This window comes from Astyanax mexicanus, chromosome 1, assembly GCF_023375975.1.
Source record: "Astyanax mexicanus isolate ESR-SI-001 chromosome 1, AstMex3_surface, whole genome shotgun sequence".
Classification (NCBI taxonomy): domain Eukaryota; kingdom Metazoa; phylum Chordata; class Actinopteri; order Characiformes; family Acestrorhamphidae; genus Astyanax; species Astyanax mexicanus.
This window is the reverse complement of record NC_064408.1, coordinates 109350097-109366501: the sequence shown is the minus strand read 5'-3', so window position 1 is coordinate 109366501 and position 16405 is coordinate 109350097.

Here is a 16405-nt window from a genome sequence, read left to right as displayed (position 1 = left end):
AATTTGGAAACACAAACTGTCCTCTACACTGTGCCAAAATTTCTTAAAGAATGGACCAATAGAAATTTTCCTGAATGTACCTGAAATTAAGTTCCATTGACATTGACTTCCATTTAAAGTTAAGAAGGTTTTATCTCTTTTCTGTAAAGTTGCTCCTTTGGAGATACATGTTTTCTATTAAACAGCAACGATTGGAACCGGGGGATATATTTAAAATATTATATCACAATATTTAAAGGCAAAATTTATTGCAATGTTTTGACAAGCAGAAACAACGCATCAGCAGTGACAAACTGCTTTTCAAATACTCTCTGATGCATAGCACCATAATTTTTAATCAGTTTTTGCTGCACTTCATCCAATTAATAAGGACTAATTACTTAAATATTGTTGATGCAATAAAAAAACTGGCCAAGATACAATAAAATATCATCATATTGCCCATCTCTACATGAAGGTAATGTAAACTGGGGATGAAAATATATACTAGGATAATTTTTAAATTAACTGAGAACAGGCTGACTAAAGCTAGTTAAAAAAAAACTGTTTTGAATGTACGCTAGATGTTCTATACCCTAGATGTTCTATACCCTAGATGTTCTATAAGCTAGATGTTCTATAAGCTAGATGTTCTGTAAGGTAGATGTTTTGCGCACTAGATGTTCTATAAGCTAGATGTTCTATAAGCTAGATGTTCTATACGCTAGATGTTCTATAAGCTAGATGTTTTATACACTAAAGGTTCTATAAGCTAGAGGTTCTATAAATCTGGTGTTCTATAAGCTAGATGTTCTATAAGCTAGATGTTTTATACACTAGATAATCTATAAGCTAGATGTTCTGTACGCTAGATGTTCTATAAGCTAGATGTTTTATACACTAGATGTTTTATACACTAGATGTTTTATACGCTAGAAGTTCTATAAGCTAGATGTTTTATACACTAGATGTTTTATACGCTAGATGTTCTATAAGCTAGATGTTTTATACTCTAGAGGTTATATAAGCTAGATGTTCTATAAGCTTGATGTTTTATAAGATATCTGTTTTATAAGCTAGATGTTTTATACTCTAGAGGTTCTATAAGCTAGAAGTTCTATAAGCTAGAAGTTCTATAAGCTAGGTGTTTTATACACTAGATGTTTTATACCCTAGATGTTCTATACGCTAGATGTCCTTCAAATTAGATGTTCTATAAGCTAGATGTTCTATAAGCTAGATGTTCTATACTCTAGATGTTTTATTACCTAGATGTTCTATAAATTAGATGTTCTATAAGCTAAATGTTCTATACTCTAGATGTTTTATTATCTAGATGTTCTATACCAGGGGTGTCAAACTCATTTTGGCCGAGGGCCACATTGGTATATTGGCTGTCCTCTGAGGGCCAGATGTAACTTATAAATGTAAGAAAATGTAACTAGATGTAATATAAAATGAATGTAATTACTCCTTAATGTTAAATAACTCTCAATATATTATTTATTCAATCAAATATTACACTTGCATGGAAAAAATGTTTGCTTGTTGCTCTATTAACATAAATCCTTTTAATTTGTCATGTTATGAAATCCAAAAACTCCATCAATCAAGAACCAAACTATTCAAGTGAATAGAAATGACATAAAATATAAGTTATATTAACTTTGATCAAAACGTTTGATTCTGAAATGAGGCTTAATAAATATAAAATCAAAAATTGTGAGCTGTGAAGAACATGTGACAGATTTAGCATTTCCTCAGATTTAGCAGTTCCTCATCCAACCACTAGTAGGAGCTGCAGCAGCAGCACCACAAGTCCGCAGTCTTTACTGAGTCAGAGCTACAGCCCAGCCACGGGCTACAGGGCTCAGCTGAGCCAGTCTGGAGCGTTTTTAAAAATGTTAAGTTCTTCCGTGTATGAAATAAAGTTTTTAACCCCACTAACCGGATAACACAGCTCTCTACACTTCATCTTTCAGCCCAAGCAGCTAACAGCAGCAGTTTAGAGCAGCCGTCACGGAGGCACTGCTCGGATTACATTATAAACAGGTCAGTTAGCGCGCTGCTAACCTCAGGATGTTTATAACTACGGAGTTTAGTGGACACACCACGGCTGCAAGGTTATTGAAAGGGTTATTGGGGGAAGAAATCAGTAAAGGCTGGTTAGATAAGTGATTCAAGTCTTCGTCCTTTGCTGTGGTGAAACTGCGACTAGTGCTGTCACATTTGCCTTGAATCATCGCCCTGCATCAACTTCTTTTTTTCTGGATATTATGGGATAAACATTTGTATGTCTCAATTCCACCCGCGAAGTTACGCCTTCCCTCCGGCAGGGTTTCCACATCAATGACTACACTGCCCTGTAGTGCCAGTAAGCTGTAACTTCGCGGGTAATACAATCGACAAGCATTGTGAGAAATGTAGTTTTTGGTCAAAGCACGCTTCTGACCTATTTATTATAGACACTAAGATTTTACAAGCTCTCGCGGGCCTTGTGTTTGACACGTGTTCTATACACTAGACGTTGTATAAGCTGTATGTTCTACAAGCTGTTTTTTAAGCTAAATGTTCTGTAAACTAGATGTTCTCCTAAAGTTTTAGTCTTTCTAATATAGTGTTAACTTTGATATGTTGTTTTTATAATATGACTAGTAAAGAGTAACTGTTTATTTTACCTTGAGTGTATTGACAAATATCTTTCAATAATGATTACTTATCTTAGTATCTATAATTACATAATTATTGTGTGAAACCTTGTATTGTATATGCATTAACCAATACTCACATTATATTTGATCATTTTTACTCACAGTGTATTTTACACGCAATTATATAAAAGATTAACCAATAATCACAATATATCCTTTACATATATAGTAAAACATTGTTTGATCAGGCATGTGACTAACACAGACTCTATTATATGACAAATTAACCCACATGATACATTTACTAACACATTAACATATAACATGTGAGATGTAGCTCAGGCTTGAAGTATTTTGTTTACTGCAGGACCCTAACTAACGGTCATCAATTCGACTGGTACGGGGCTAAATTGCTACAAAAAAGGCTATTAGATCAAAGCAGCCTTTTGGTGAGTGAGTGCCTCCCTAAAAAACCTCTGCTTCAAAGCGGGGGGTGACGCACACACACAGATAGTGCCATGAGGTTCCGTTCTGGAGGAACGCAGTCAAGGTCAAACACTAGTGGTCCAGTCAGACACGTGAAACTTCAGTACTAACACGTGCATGCTAACATGAGATGATTTTAACAACGCCTCATCAACAGGTTTCACGTCATTTGGGGTATAAAACATGGAGTCAGATCAGAGGGGGGTCAGAACTTATGCTGGGACGACTGTTGGACGGTCTTTCATGTGTGGGTTCTCCTGAATATTCAGTACTTTGTAATAAATACTTGGTTTGCTTTCAACTTCACTCCACCTGTCTGACTCTCTCTATCAAACGAACACGCAGGGGAGTTGTACCCCGGACGAAAGGTGGGGGTAGCCCACCTTTCATTTTCTTTTCTACAACACTAGAAACACTTTACACTTCACAATACACTGGCAAGCCAAAAGTCATGGGATAGCAGTACAAAAGCTCTTCATGAGGCAACAGGAAACAGCCACTCCTGTGCTAGTCGTGTGGTGTTTTTTGTGAGTGAGGATGAAGACTGGTCAGTGTGCTCCTGGCAAGGCAATGTAAATTATCATGAGTTAGACTGATGATCGATAGTAGGTGTAGATGGATGGGATCTTCCATTTCTAAAGTTGTGCTGGCATTAAACATTCTTCAATCCACAGTGTCATGTGTGTACCGAGAATTCGTCAAAGAAGGCATTACCACCTACAGTGCACCAATGCAATGGGTGGAAATCACTGTGATAAGTTGCTCTTGGCTAGAAATGTTCAATCAATCTTTAATGGAAAAAGTGGAAAAAGACAGAAACAATACTAGTTGCTGTCCCAGGTGTGTAAGTCAGAGTTGTTTTAAAAAATTGAAAACTATATCTCTGATACGAGCATATAATATAAACAGATTTAGACTGATATTTAAATTTGACTGATATATGACCATATTTGATAACATATTTGTTGATAATGCTTGGGCAATTCTAGGCCACTATGCTTGATTTTTTTTACTGCATTTGTTAGTGTAACACACTGTATACATTTATATGTTTGACACAAATATAAATATAACAGTAAGGTGTTATATTGTTTCTTTATATGTGAATGTTAATCCCGATGAATTACAGTTTATACATGTATATGTACTTGAACTTTAATGGATATTAGCAATGGGCTATAATTAAAAATGTCTGTAACCTCACTGTTATAATGAAAGTACAGATGAATTTTCTCTTTCTATAAGCTTTTAATGCATAGATTTCTTTTTTTAATTTGATTTATACCCTTTTGTTAAAGTCAGTATTTTAATTCAGTACTACATTACCTTTCACTCTTGATACAGTATGTATGTGCTCTAAAGTACATGCCAATTTTTAAACTCTTTTAATCACAGCTTAAGCATTTACCGTATAAATATCCCACACTCTCTACTACTACAACTGATATTTCACTTTCATCTGAATCCTCTAAGATATCTCTGTGTATTGGGAGCCCATTTTCTGAACCGTCACCCTAGGGCCTTTATATATTGTCTTAAAATTAAATTACACTCATGTTGGACCCAATAAAAGTCCACTTGTACGTTTTTTTCCACTGTTTTTTTTCCCATCTTTGCTGTAATTCAAGCAGTCCAATTTTGACCGTATTTACTGTCCATGCGTTTGTCAATTTAGAGGAGGAACACATTGTCGGCTTTGGTGTGCCGGTGTCACGGTGTCGTCACGGTGTGGTGATTTTGCTGCTTGGTGGCCCCGGAGGTCAGTGTGTGGGAAGAGCCAGCGGCTCTCCGGGTCTTCGGGGGGCTTTGGGGCGTCTTCGTCCGTGTCCCTTTGGGCTCAGCCAAGCCCAGATCCACTTCTCTCATTCATGAAGGGGTCAGAACGTGGGTCAAATCACCGCTTTTCTGCTCCCTCGGATAACCCCGGCCATGTGTGTGAGTGGAGGGTTTGTGTGGGCGTAGATAAAGCTGGGTATTTTTAGTTGGGTGGTGTTTTCGGGCCTGTGTTAGCTCTTTCTTGGCACGTATGGGCTTCAGAAATGCCTAAAAGCGCAGGCGAGTGGAAAAGAGGAGAGATGTGGAGCGTTTCGCTGGGAAGGGCCTCGGGGAGGCTGCTTAGCGCTGGAAGTGAGTGGGGTCGGCTCTGTCAAACTCAAAAATGAGGAGCTCCTCATATTCCATTAGCTTCACTGTGTCGACAATGTTGTCAGCTTCTTTTCATCTGCGCTAACTCTCAGTCCTGCCAGTCAGGCCTCGGCTTCCCACTCTGCACTCTCAAAAACAAAGCTTCTTAAATTGCTCCTGGAGACAGTGTGGATGGTTTCATGGTAAGCTTTTAATTGGTCTAGAACAGGAGTGTCAATCTTTCCACATTGGGCTGGTGTGGCTGCAGGTTTTTACTCTAAACAACCAGCAGCTCACCTGATACCACTTGTTTAATCCTTTTATGTTTTGCTCAGCTTTTCTGTGTCAAAGTGGCCTGTTGACTGCTCTTCTTGTGCCAGAAAAAAGACAGAGTGCCTCCTGTCTATTTATTTTTTTATTTAAGTCATACCCCTTTAGACTGTATGCCTTATGTCGTGCAGTAGGAGCCAGGTTGCATCACTTATATTGAGTCACTGCATCTTATTGAACAAAGTTTTAAATTGAACACACCTTGCGCCATCTTCACCAATCGGCAGAGTTATGTTTTGCTAAAAAATCCACTTGAGGTCTCTGTGTTTTTCAATAGTATAAGTACATCCCAAATGTAAACACTAATGACTAATACTAATGGGTTAGAACATCAATTTTTTTGTGTACAAACCTGACAAACCATTACTATTAAGATTAGTATATAGTCTATACTTCACACTTTTAGTGTGTGGGACACCATTTTGATGCAGTCTATGTCTTTTCAGTTCTTGTACATAAATGCTTCCACAATTTTCAAAAGTAAGTTATGTTATTGTCAGCGATTGTTTTATGATTGCCCCAAAACAAACTATATATTAGGGTTATTCAGGATATCAGGCATCTGCTTGGCTGGAATGAATACCTGAAAGCACACAGACAGGTTTGAAATTCCTGCTGTAAAATCTTCACACTCTGGGGTTCTTTCCATTTTAAGGGTCATTACTAGAATATGGTGCCTCTTAACATCTCATTATGATTTGGGTAACTATGTTCTATGGTTCTATTTTGGTAGCTATGTTTTTTTTATATTTGTTGTTATTTTACCACAGCAAGGTGGACAGCTTAAGCTTTTATCTCAGCTAAGTATAAAGAAAATATGAGAAATATGAAGTGAAATTAATATGATTAATTTTACTTTTACACTTTTGTTATTAGTGTCTTCAGTCATTTGAAAATTAAACAGTATGAAGGTTGTAAAGTCACTGATATCAAATGTTACTTTTTTTAAAAGAGTGGACAGTAAAATCTTGGACATGTTAAAATCACTTATTTTTTATGAAAATATCTAAAGGAAAACATTGAGGTAAAGTTATTGTGTTATTTGACCAGAATTATTTAATTTAACCAAGCAGCACTGCAGACATGGCAAAAACTCTGCCTCACATGAAAGAAATCTATATAAAATAAACAGAAAGTGCTTTAAAGTGAAGATTAATACTGATCTATATGTGTGATCATTTGTTTATTTAGAGTAAATGATAAATGTAAAATATATATTGTTACACAGAGTTTGAGTTAAATTTAAACAACTATGCTGCAACTCAAAAGGAACATTATATGATATCGACACTGAAACAAATCTTGTACAGCTCACAGGAGCCTAAATAGTCACCGAAGCTCTTTAATAAAGCTTCCAGTATGGCACTGTTCAAATAGAAACATTTTTAAGGACCTTAAAGTGTGAACCTCACTAAACCCAGCCACCACAGCCACAGTCTTTACTCTGGCCACAGTCTGCTCTTCTTCTCTTCTTTTCTTCTCTTCCTCTGCTCCTTCCTCTGGCCCCTGGCCTAACCTTTGGCTTTGGGTGTCTGTTTAGCGTGGGGATAGAGATATCGAGGGAGAAGGAGACTGACAGTGAGCGCTCCCCTGCTCAGTAAATATGAACTGCACCCAAACAGACAGCCTCATTTATCACAGGGGGAAGAGTGTAAGAGGGAGGGAGAGAGGGAAGGAAAAGGGATAACTGGGAGGAGCGATGTTGTGGCTTGAGGATGTTGGGAGAAAGAGTGTGTAGAAGGTGGGTAAGTGCACCACTGAATGGGGTGAGGATAGAAGGAGTTGTTGGAATAGAATGAAACTGTATATGTGTGAGTATAATGGTGGTGTATGTAAGTGATTACAGTATTAGAGTGAAATGATAAGTTTATTGGGGAAAACTGTGCTGACGATTGATGATTGGAGTCTGTGGTACACTGTTGGGTCATCTCTAGTCTCAGTAGGTGAGATTTGTTTGGGCATGGAGGCATGCAGGTTCTGTATGGTTTCCTGAGATGCATTTGTTGCAGCTGAGCCTTTAGATCCTCCTGAGTTAAAGAAGCTGGCACCCCAACTGGTCCCAAAAATGATCATATCTGCTTCTCTCATTATCATGATGCACACCCTCTCAAAGTCTGTCAACCCTCAAGTGGGTTGTAGAAAAATATCAAGCAGTCAGCCATCTCTCACCAAGAGGCACACTAACCAAAAGTAGTTTCTTAGAGCTTTTCTGTAGGGGAGCAGGGGAAGCACTTTTAGACATACAGCAGAAAAAAAATATTTTTTTTAGGTATATGTTTGAGTAAAATGAACATTGTTGCTGTATTCTATAAAATACTGAAACATTTCTCCCAAATTCAAAATAAAAATATTGTCATTTGGAGCATTTATTTGCAAAAAATGAGAAATGGCTAAAATAACATGTTCTACTCCACCAGTCTTACACACTGCTTTTGGATAACTTTATGCCACTCCTGGTGCAAAAATTGAAGCAGTTTAGCTTGATTTTGGTGGCTTGTGATCTTCCTCTTGATTATTTATTTTAGAGGTTTTCAATTTGGTAAAATTAAAAAAGTAAAAAAAAAAATCCAGAGCATGGTGTGCTCTTCAGCAATTTAGTGGAAATTTATTCGTTACATATCAATATGTGCGCATTGTTTTTTAATGGATATTGTCAGTTGAGGACAGATCGACAGGCAGGGTAGTGTGAGGACATTTTATGATTACTGGGTTAAACTACATTATAATTTGATTTCTTGTATTTCTTGGGCCTCATCAGTACTAGAACAGTCAACGTATTGAGTGGGCAACATTGTACTATATTGCAATCACAAAAAATGAAATCAAAATACAGTCATCTCAGTACATCAACGTTAGAGCTATGTCATGATATGGCATCAGAACTGAGATAAATTACACACTAGTAATGTACCCCTTTTTCGTGCTTTGTGGAGCAGTAAAATCAAGCATCTTTTATGGCATTTTCAACCATGTTAAACACTTAGGCATAGTCAGTATGATATAATGTCTTGATTGGTGTGATATATTATCAATCATGACTGTTGTAGTAATTGCAATAAGACAAAGGAGTAAAGTTGCTGTAAGGAAGGTTCATTTGGTGCCACAATTTGATGAAAAAGGTCAGAATCCTGATCCCTCTAATGTGTTCAGTAAGATCAGTCCTCACTGCTGAACACAGCCACTGGCCGCTAATTCCATATACACTAAATTGTCAAAAGTATCTGCTCACCTGCATTGCATTTGGTAATATTGGGCTTGGGTGGAGCTGCTTGGCCAAGGAAACCAATCCTTAAAGCTCTCTATGTTCTACTGTTCTGAAGCCCACATGACATTTGGAGATCTGTAGACAATGTACTGACTTTTCCTCAGAAAGGTGGTGACCTATGTGCGCTACGCATCTAATTTTTTACACTTACATAGTGAGTTGCTGTCATTTCCAGTCTCTTCCACTGTGTTATAACATCACTGACAGTTGGCTGTGGAATATTTAGTAGTGAGGAAATTTCGCAACTGGACATGTGTCACAGGTGCTGCATCCTATTACGGTCCCATGCTGGAATTCACTGAGCTCCTGAGAGCGACCCATTCTTTAAATTATGTTTGTAGAAGCAGTCTGCATGCCTATGTGCTTGGTTTTATACACCTGTGAACATGGAAGTAATTGGAACCTGAGTTCATTTATTTGAAAGGGTCAGCAAACACTTTTGGCAATATAGTGTATAAACTTCTGTACATAATAGACATTTTACTTACTAGTAAGTGAAACTAATCAAATTATTTTTCTGAGCTACATTTATAATATTATGGCTTTCCTACCTCTTTATGAATTATAATGTGTGCATTTACTGTCTTACTGTCACTGATACACACTAAAAACAGAGGTACCATATAAGTACTTTCTTGTACTCAAAGGTACGCTTTTCATAAGTATCCCCTCAAAGGTATAATATTGGTCTTTAGAGGGTCATATGTGTTCCCTCTGATGTACAAACCTTTTCCTAACAGCAGAAAGTGCAGATTTGTACCATTTAACCAGCCAAAAGGTACATTCTTATTCTGCTTCACTGTACTAATATACAATACATATTTTAATTATACATTTTTCATTTGAAATCCAGATTTTGATTTTGGATCATCTAGTTCTTGACACATATTCAGTTAATGATACTGTTTATAATCTTTAAAATGTTTATTGGTACAAAAAGCATGGGTACAAAAAAGGACTTTCACTAAAAGATACTCTGTTGTATCTCAATATATAGTACAGCCCCAGCGACAAGCTTTCTACTCTTTTAAGTACAAATCTGCACTTATTTTTCTTAGTATGCAGTTGTAGCCCATATATATATATATATATTTTTTCATATTAATTAATTAATTATTTCAGATATCAACATATAACATTATTTGTTTAAAATATTAATATAGTTTCTAAGGTATATATATATATTTTTTTTCTGTTTTGATTATTCTTATCTTTACATGTCGGAACACACATGCCACAATATCTGGGCTGAGAAGTCAAAGCATAAATATTAATAAAGATTTTGTCATTACTTCAATACTATACAGTGGCAGGAAAACAGTAAATGAACCCTTTGGAAGTGCCTATATTTTCTGCATTGATTACTGATAAAAGGTGGTCTGATTGGTGTCTAAGTCACAATTATAGACAAACACAATCTAACTAAACTAATAATGCACAAACAGTATGTAGGTACGTGACGAATTGCCTTTCATAACCTGTAGGTCAATTTTAGCAGCAATCAACTACACCAAACATTTCCTGTAGCTAAAAATACAATCTGCACATTGCTGAGGAGAAATTTTGGACCAATTTTCCTTCCTACAAATGTGATGCAGTTCATCAATATTTGATCTTCAGGTCATGACACCTGTCAGCAGGGTTGAGGTCAGATCTTGTCCATTTCAAAACACAAACCATCTTCTTTTTGAACCGGTTTTAGTTTAGTGCACATGATCTTGTTGCTTTACCCAGCATCTCTTCCATAATGCTCCCTCCACCATGCTTCATAGTTGATATATATGCTTCATGCTTCGGGAGATGATGGGTTTGGTGTTGCCGTGCAGTTTTTTATATTTGTCTTATCTTATATATTTTTTTCAGAAGCATTGTAAAACATTTAGGTGATCTTGGGCAAATAGAGGTTGGCACTAGGCAACAATGTTTTTTTTGGGACAGCAGTAGCATCCTTTTTAGTGTTCTTCTATGGTTACCATTCATGTTCAGCGTTTTTCGATTAGTGGCGATATCAAAACTTAGGATTCAAGATTCCAATCTGATCTCCTTAATTAAAATGTCTTTGGAAAATAGCTTTTAGAGAAGTCATTAACACAAAAGTTCACTTCCTGTTATCTAGCCTGCACTGTGGATGTGAATCAATGTGGTCAATAAAAGATGTTACCAGTACCAGAACTGCTGGTGTGATTTTGGTTTAGTTAGATTGTGTTTGCCTATAATTGTGACTCGTGTGACTTGTGATAATGATCAGACCATGTTTTTTTTAAATTATTACGTACATGAAGTATTGGCATTTGTTTTATAGTTTTACTCAGAAAAAGAAAATGAACATTATTTATATGGGTTATTCATATTAGAGTGGCATAGACACAGCAGTATGTGAATTGTTAGTATTGTTAGTGAAAGCTTTACCTCAGGGCGTGGCATGAGAACAACCCCACCTGTATAAGTTGTGAGATGTTATCTTGTGAGTGATATGACAAGGAAGGCATTCCCACCCACAGTCGACAGCACAGTGGGAGGTAACAATTGCGACCAGCAGAGTTTGGATAGAATTGTCCATAAGAACAGACAATAAGGCCCAATCACATTTAACACCTTTGCCCTACAACTTACCCCTACCCCCTCTTTTCAAATGTAGCCCTTGTGAAAGAGGTGAAATCCTCCCCCTAAGAATTGGGACAACCCTTTAAGCACCTGATACGTCATCAGGAGCGCTAAAGTTCAGTAACTGGATAACTAGTTAACTTTAGGGCATTGCATGTCTTCAGAAAGGGGGCAGATGGGGGGCAGCTTTTATTTTATTTAATTTTTCCATTTTTCCACCTTAAATGGTGTAGCTCTTGCCGTCTGTACCATTTAAGGTGGAACGGGACAGTAAGCTAGCTAGCTACTGAGACAAACTACAAACAATCTTTTTTATGCTTGTTATGAAGAATTTGCCTATAAAACATTGAAGCAACACATTGAACTATGATAATATAGAGCTAATCGTCACTTTAACAATGAAAATACTTACATTTGTGTGTTTTTTTGGTTGCTTGTTCCGCCATCTTACCAGTGATTCTCATACTCCTCAGTTTGAAGTGTGCCTCTGAAAAATCTCCATATGAAGAGCTAACAAGCCCTATCCCTTCCTCCTACCCCTTCAGGCTAACAAGAATCAAGACACCCCTACCCCTTGGCCAGGGGCACAACTACATACTTTTTGGGGTGTTTAAAGAGATACGTTTTAAAATTGTCAGCGTCCTGTCATTACACCGCGCTCCGCAAACCAGCAAGCTGATTGGCTGTTTCTCCAGAGAGGAAATTTATTTGGGGCTTTGATTTGCCGCCCCCTCTAGTGCAGCGTTCCTATGCGTCGCATAGGCTGCATACCCCCTTTTTGCGCCACTGCCCTTGGCGTACACACACAAAACAGTGGGGTAGGAGTAAGACGTAGGATCAAGGGGTAAAATGGGTTTAGACCTAACACAGTTGCAGTGGTTTTGGGCTGATGATAGGCTTTGTTTGTGGTGCAGACCCCATGAAGCCATATACCCCAGTTAACAAGGCACTAGTGGCACTGTTGGCTGGTGGTGGTCCCACACTTGCAATACTTGTGTATGGTCTATTACCATGCCATGAGTTGGGTCCACTGCTTTTGGTGACCTTTTATTGACTTTATGTACCCACGATGAGGAGATATTTTAGCAAGATAAGGAACCATTGGGCCATTGAGCTCAAGTTGTTCAGCTCAATTGTTTTGAGTAACAATCCCAGAATTATAGTGTTACCTTCATGTTTGCCCAACATGAGCTCAATTAAGCATTTAAGGGATGTGGTAGAGAGGTCCACTAACACCTGAGATCCTGCACCTACAAATACCACAGTGGCACGTGGCATGGTTCATCATCTCTCCAGACGTATTCCACACACTTGCACAAACAGTGCCATCAGTGCTCAAGTTGCTTTACTTTACCTACATGATTCTAGCTTTTCTCCCATGATGTTTGGCACACCAGTGTATGTAGACCCCTGCAGTGTTATGAAAGTGAAATTAAGATAATTAGTGTGACTCTTTAATAAGGGTAAAGGCTAATCCACGGGTTCTACAGAATGTTTTAATGAAATATAAATAAGTCAGACAAGGAAACAAGATTTCAAACAGAAATCAAAATGCTTATAATTATGGGGCCCTGAGATTTATAGACACTTATGGGCTAATATGCTCTAATTAGCGCTAATAGCTGTTACAGCAGTGCTAATCGTCTGCCAATAAGCACTAAACACAATACCCTCTAATCCTCTGTGTTACCATTGCGTGACCTCAGCTTCCCCGGGGACCAATTGGCAGATTTATGATTGCTAGATAAGCATCGCCTGAGCAGAGCCGGAACGCTCCCAGAGCCGAAACCAGACCCAACCTACAGCTTAATAGCACGGCACGGCCATTTAGTCGGTGCTTAGTTCTTTATTGCTATGTTGTTTAACAGATTTTCTCTATTTTTGTAATTTTGCTTAGCTGAGAAGCACAGATTTCTAATAAGACAATAGAATTATCTCTTATTTCCTCAAGTTTGGATAAAGTGGATTTAAGAGACCATTTGAAAATGGGTCTGGATGGGTGGAGGTCTAGGAAAGGTAATGTGTGCTTAGCTTTGGCTTGCCAGTCAGTTTCTGTGGCCCAGTGCCTCCTGACTCTAGCCACATTACTGTAAGAGCTGAGACACTTGAAACAGGTCTATAAATTAAATCAAGGCCACAGTAAGGAAATTGACAGAGAGAGTGGAGCTCCAATGAAAGCAATTGTATGCTCATAAAATCATCTCTGGTAGGTCCTCCATATCTGTCTCCTGTCTGGCTTTCTTTTACTCTTTCTTTCTTTATTAACCCCCTATAATCTTTCTGTCACTGTAACTTTTCCTGTACTAAATAAACTCATTGAAAAAAGGCTGTAATCCCTTCCTTTTGGGGGGCTTTAGCCTGGATACAAGATGAGATATTTTGGGCATGAGGATATACAGGCTCTGTATGGTATCCTGCACCACATTTGCCCACAGATGTAGTTGCAGTTGTAGTTTGGCCTGTAGATCCTGCCCACTCAAATGTTGGTAAGGCTGGCATCCTAGGTGGTCCCATGAATGCTTGATTGGGGAGGAAACTCACAAGGGGGCAGACCAACCAAGTGTTGCAATATGGCAAAAACATACATGGCAAACCCTTGCTGTGTGTGGTTGAGCATTATCCTGCTGAAAAATGCCTGTTTGGAAGCCCTACCATGAGAGGCAACACATTTAGAACATAACACCAGCAGTTTGGGAAGTGTGTCACACCACAGAAAAGGTGATGTTTGATGTGCTCAGTATCAGTTTTCCTTTATATTGTGTCAGAAGTTCACAATGAGTGGACTAAAAGAAATGCTTAAAAATGACTTGGAATAAAATCGTTTTACATTTTTTCTCTGCCTATATATACACCATACTTGCATTTCTCTTTCCTCTCTCTCTCTCTCTCTCTCAGTTTCTCTCTCTATTTCCCAATTCCACCAAGAGACAGGAGAGAGGGAAGATGATGTGTGACAGTCGCTATATTTCGATCTTCTGTCAGAAAGATTAATATTGACACAATGTGTATCTTACCAGAGGCCGTTTAACTGTGTGTTGTGTATTTATTTCATTATTTGGGGTTGGGGCAGTTTTTCTTAAGAATCAGACGGTAACTGATGTGTGGACTCAAACTGACAGAGTGTGTTGTGGCCTGGGAAAAGTCAATAAAGTCACACCAGGGGTTGTCTTTACCCCTGCCTTTGTGTCCTCAAAAAGATGTCCCTCGCTTTATTTTCAGCCGTTTGAACCATTTCAGGTTTTTAAATCTAAAGAGGCCTTTTTTTAACACCTAAACCGGATGTTTGGCAGGTAATTAGGACCTTCCAAACTACAAGGACTTTCTGAGTATGTAGCCTTTGAAGATAATTATTTTAAAAAGTGGAGAATAGTTTTGGAGAAACAAATTTTGGAGGTGCTTATTTTAAATTTAATCAACTGCATTTGTGAATCTGTAGAAATGAATACATGAGTAATATTTCAAATCTAATTCCAACCCAGCTAGATGCACTCCAAATTTTACAAATGGATTTTAACAGATGTGTGTACAAAATTTTCAATATTGGCCTTGAAAAAAATACCATGCTGGTGCCTCCCTACATGGTTGTAATAATAGCAGAATAAATATTATATAATGACTTTTTATTTTATTTAAATACTTATTTATATAAAGGAGACTTAGAATAAAAAAACTGTATTTCTAGGCAGAGTTGATTCATCAGAGTTTGGTCCATGGTGTACGTATCCTCCTCCGAGGAAAATCCCCCATAAAATGCGTCAAATCCAAGACCCCCAAATTATAACGTAACAGTCTAATTAACAAGCTAGTTATATTTACACCACCACATTTTACATACTCATGGTATGGTGTTGTTGATGCTGGAAAACAGCATATTAAAGCTACATTCTGCTAGTTATAGGAATACAGGTTGCTGGCCTTAACTTAAAGCCGGAAAAGGACTAGGCTAAAAGCTAACATTAGTTGAATGCCTTTTTAAAGGATCTTTTCTATCAAACATCAAAACAAACTGACATCAAATTAGATCAGATTAGATGTAAACTTGCATCAAATCCTTGCATTAACAGACTGAGAACAAGACAAAAGCTAATGTGAAAAATGTAATCTTAATTGCTAACAACATTCAGAATCAGACTAAACACGAGTACAACAACGCGATATACGATAAGGGAATATATATAAAAATATTACAATATTTTTTCAGAGCTAGAAATGAAGCTATGCTAGGTGGCTCGGCTGTTGTGTTGACCAGCCAATAAAAGCAGATATTGTATATCTTTTTAAGCCCATTTAAAAAGAAAAAGCTTGTTTCATTCTGAGGTAAAAAGACAGGCTCGTAAATGGACGCACCTCAATGGAAATGACATTTAATATATAATTATTTATTCAATAAAGAAAAAAATTTTTTTTGGAATTCCTACATAATTCATTAGCATTTATTAGGCTTTGAATGCTAATGGTTGTTCTTAAATTTTTTTTATTTGGAAACAGTCTAACATGGTCTATGAGGGTCTAAAGTGAGTAAGGAGAAAGTGTTAAGGAACTAAAAACTAGAAAAAAAGAAGAGGAAAAGAGATAGTGAGCGAAAGACAGGAGCTTGGGGGGGAAACAGTTGTCGCTAGAGACTTTTATTGACCCCCCACCGCCCCCCACACCACCTCCAGGACACGTGACTGGAGCTCTCGCGCAGGGGCCAACAGATAAATTCACACAGAGGGGGACTGAGGGAGCGAGAGAAATGAGAAAATAAATTACTCTGGAAAGATATGACGATGGGCTACACGCGGCTTTAAATCTAAAAGGGAATTCGCGACACACTAGACCAATTTGTCACTGCGCTTTTTTCCTGCGTTTTTGCCCCTTTCCTTTTTTTTTGGTACTTCCCTCCGTCAGCATCCGCTACCCTCTACCCAACACCACAACCAAACAAGCTACCGTACTTTAGGTAGGCTAAACTCAACTCATAGGT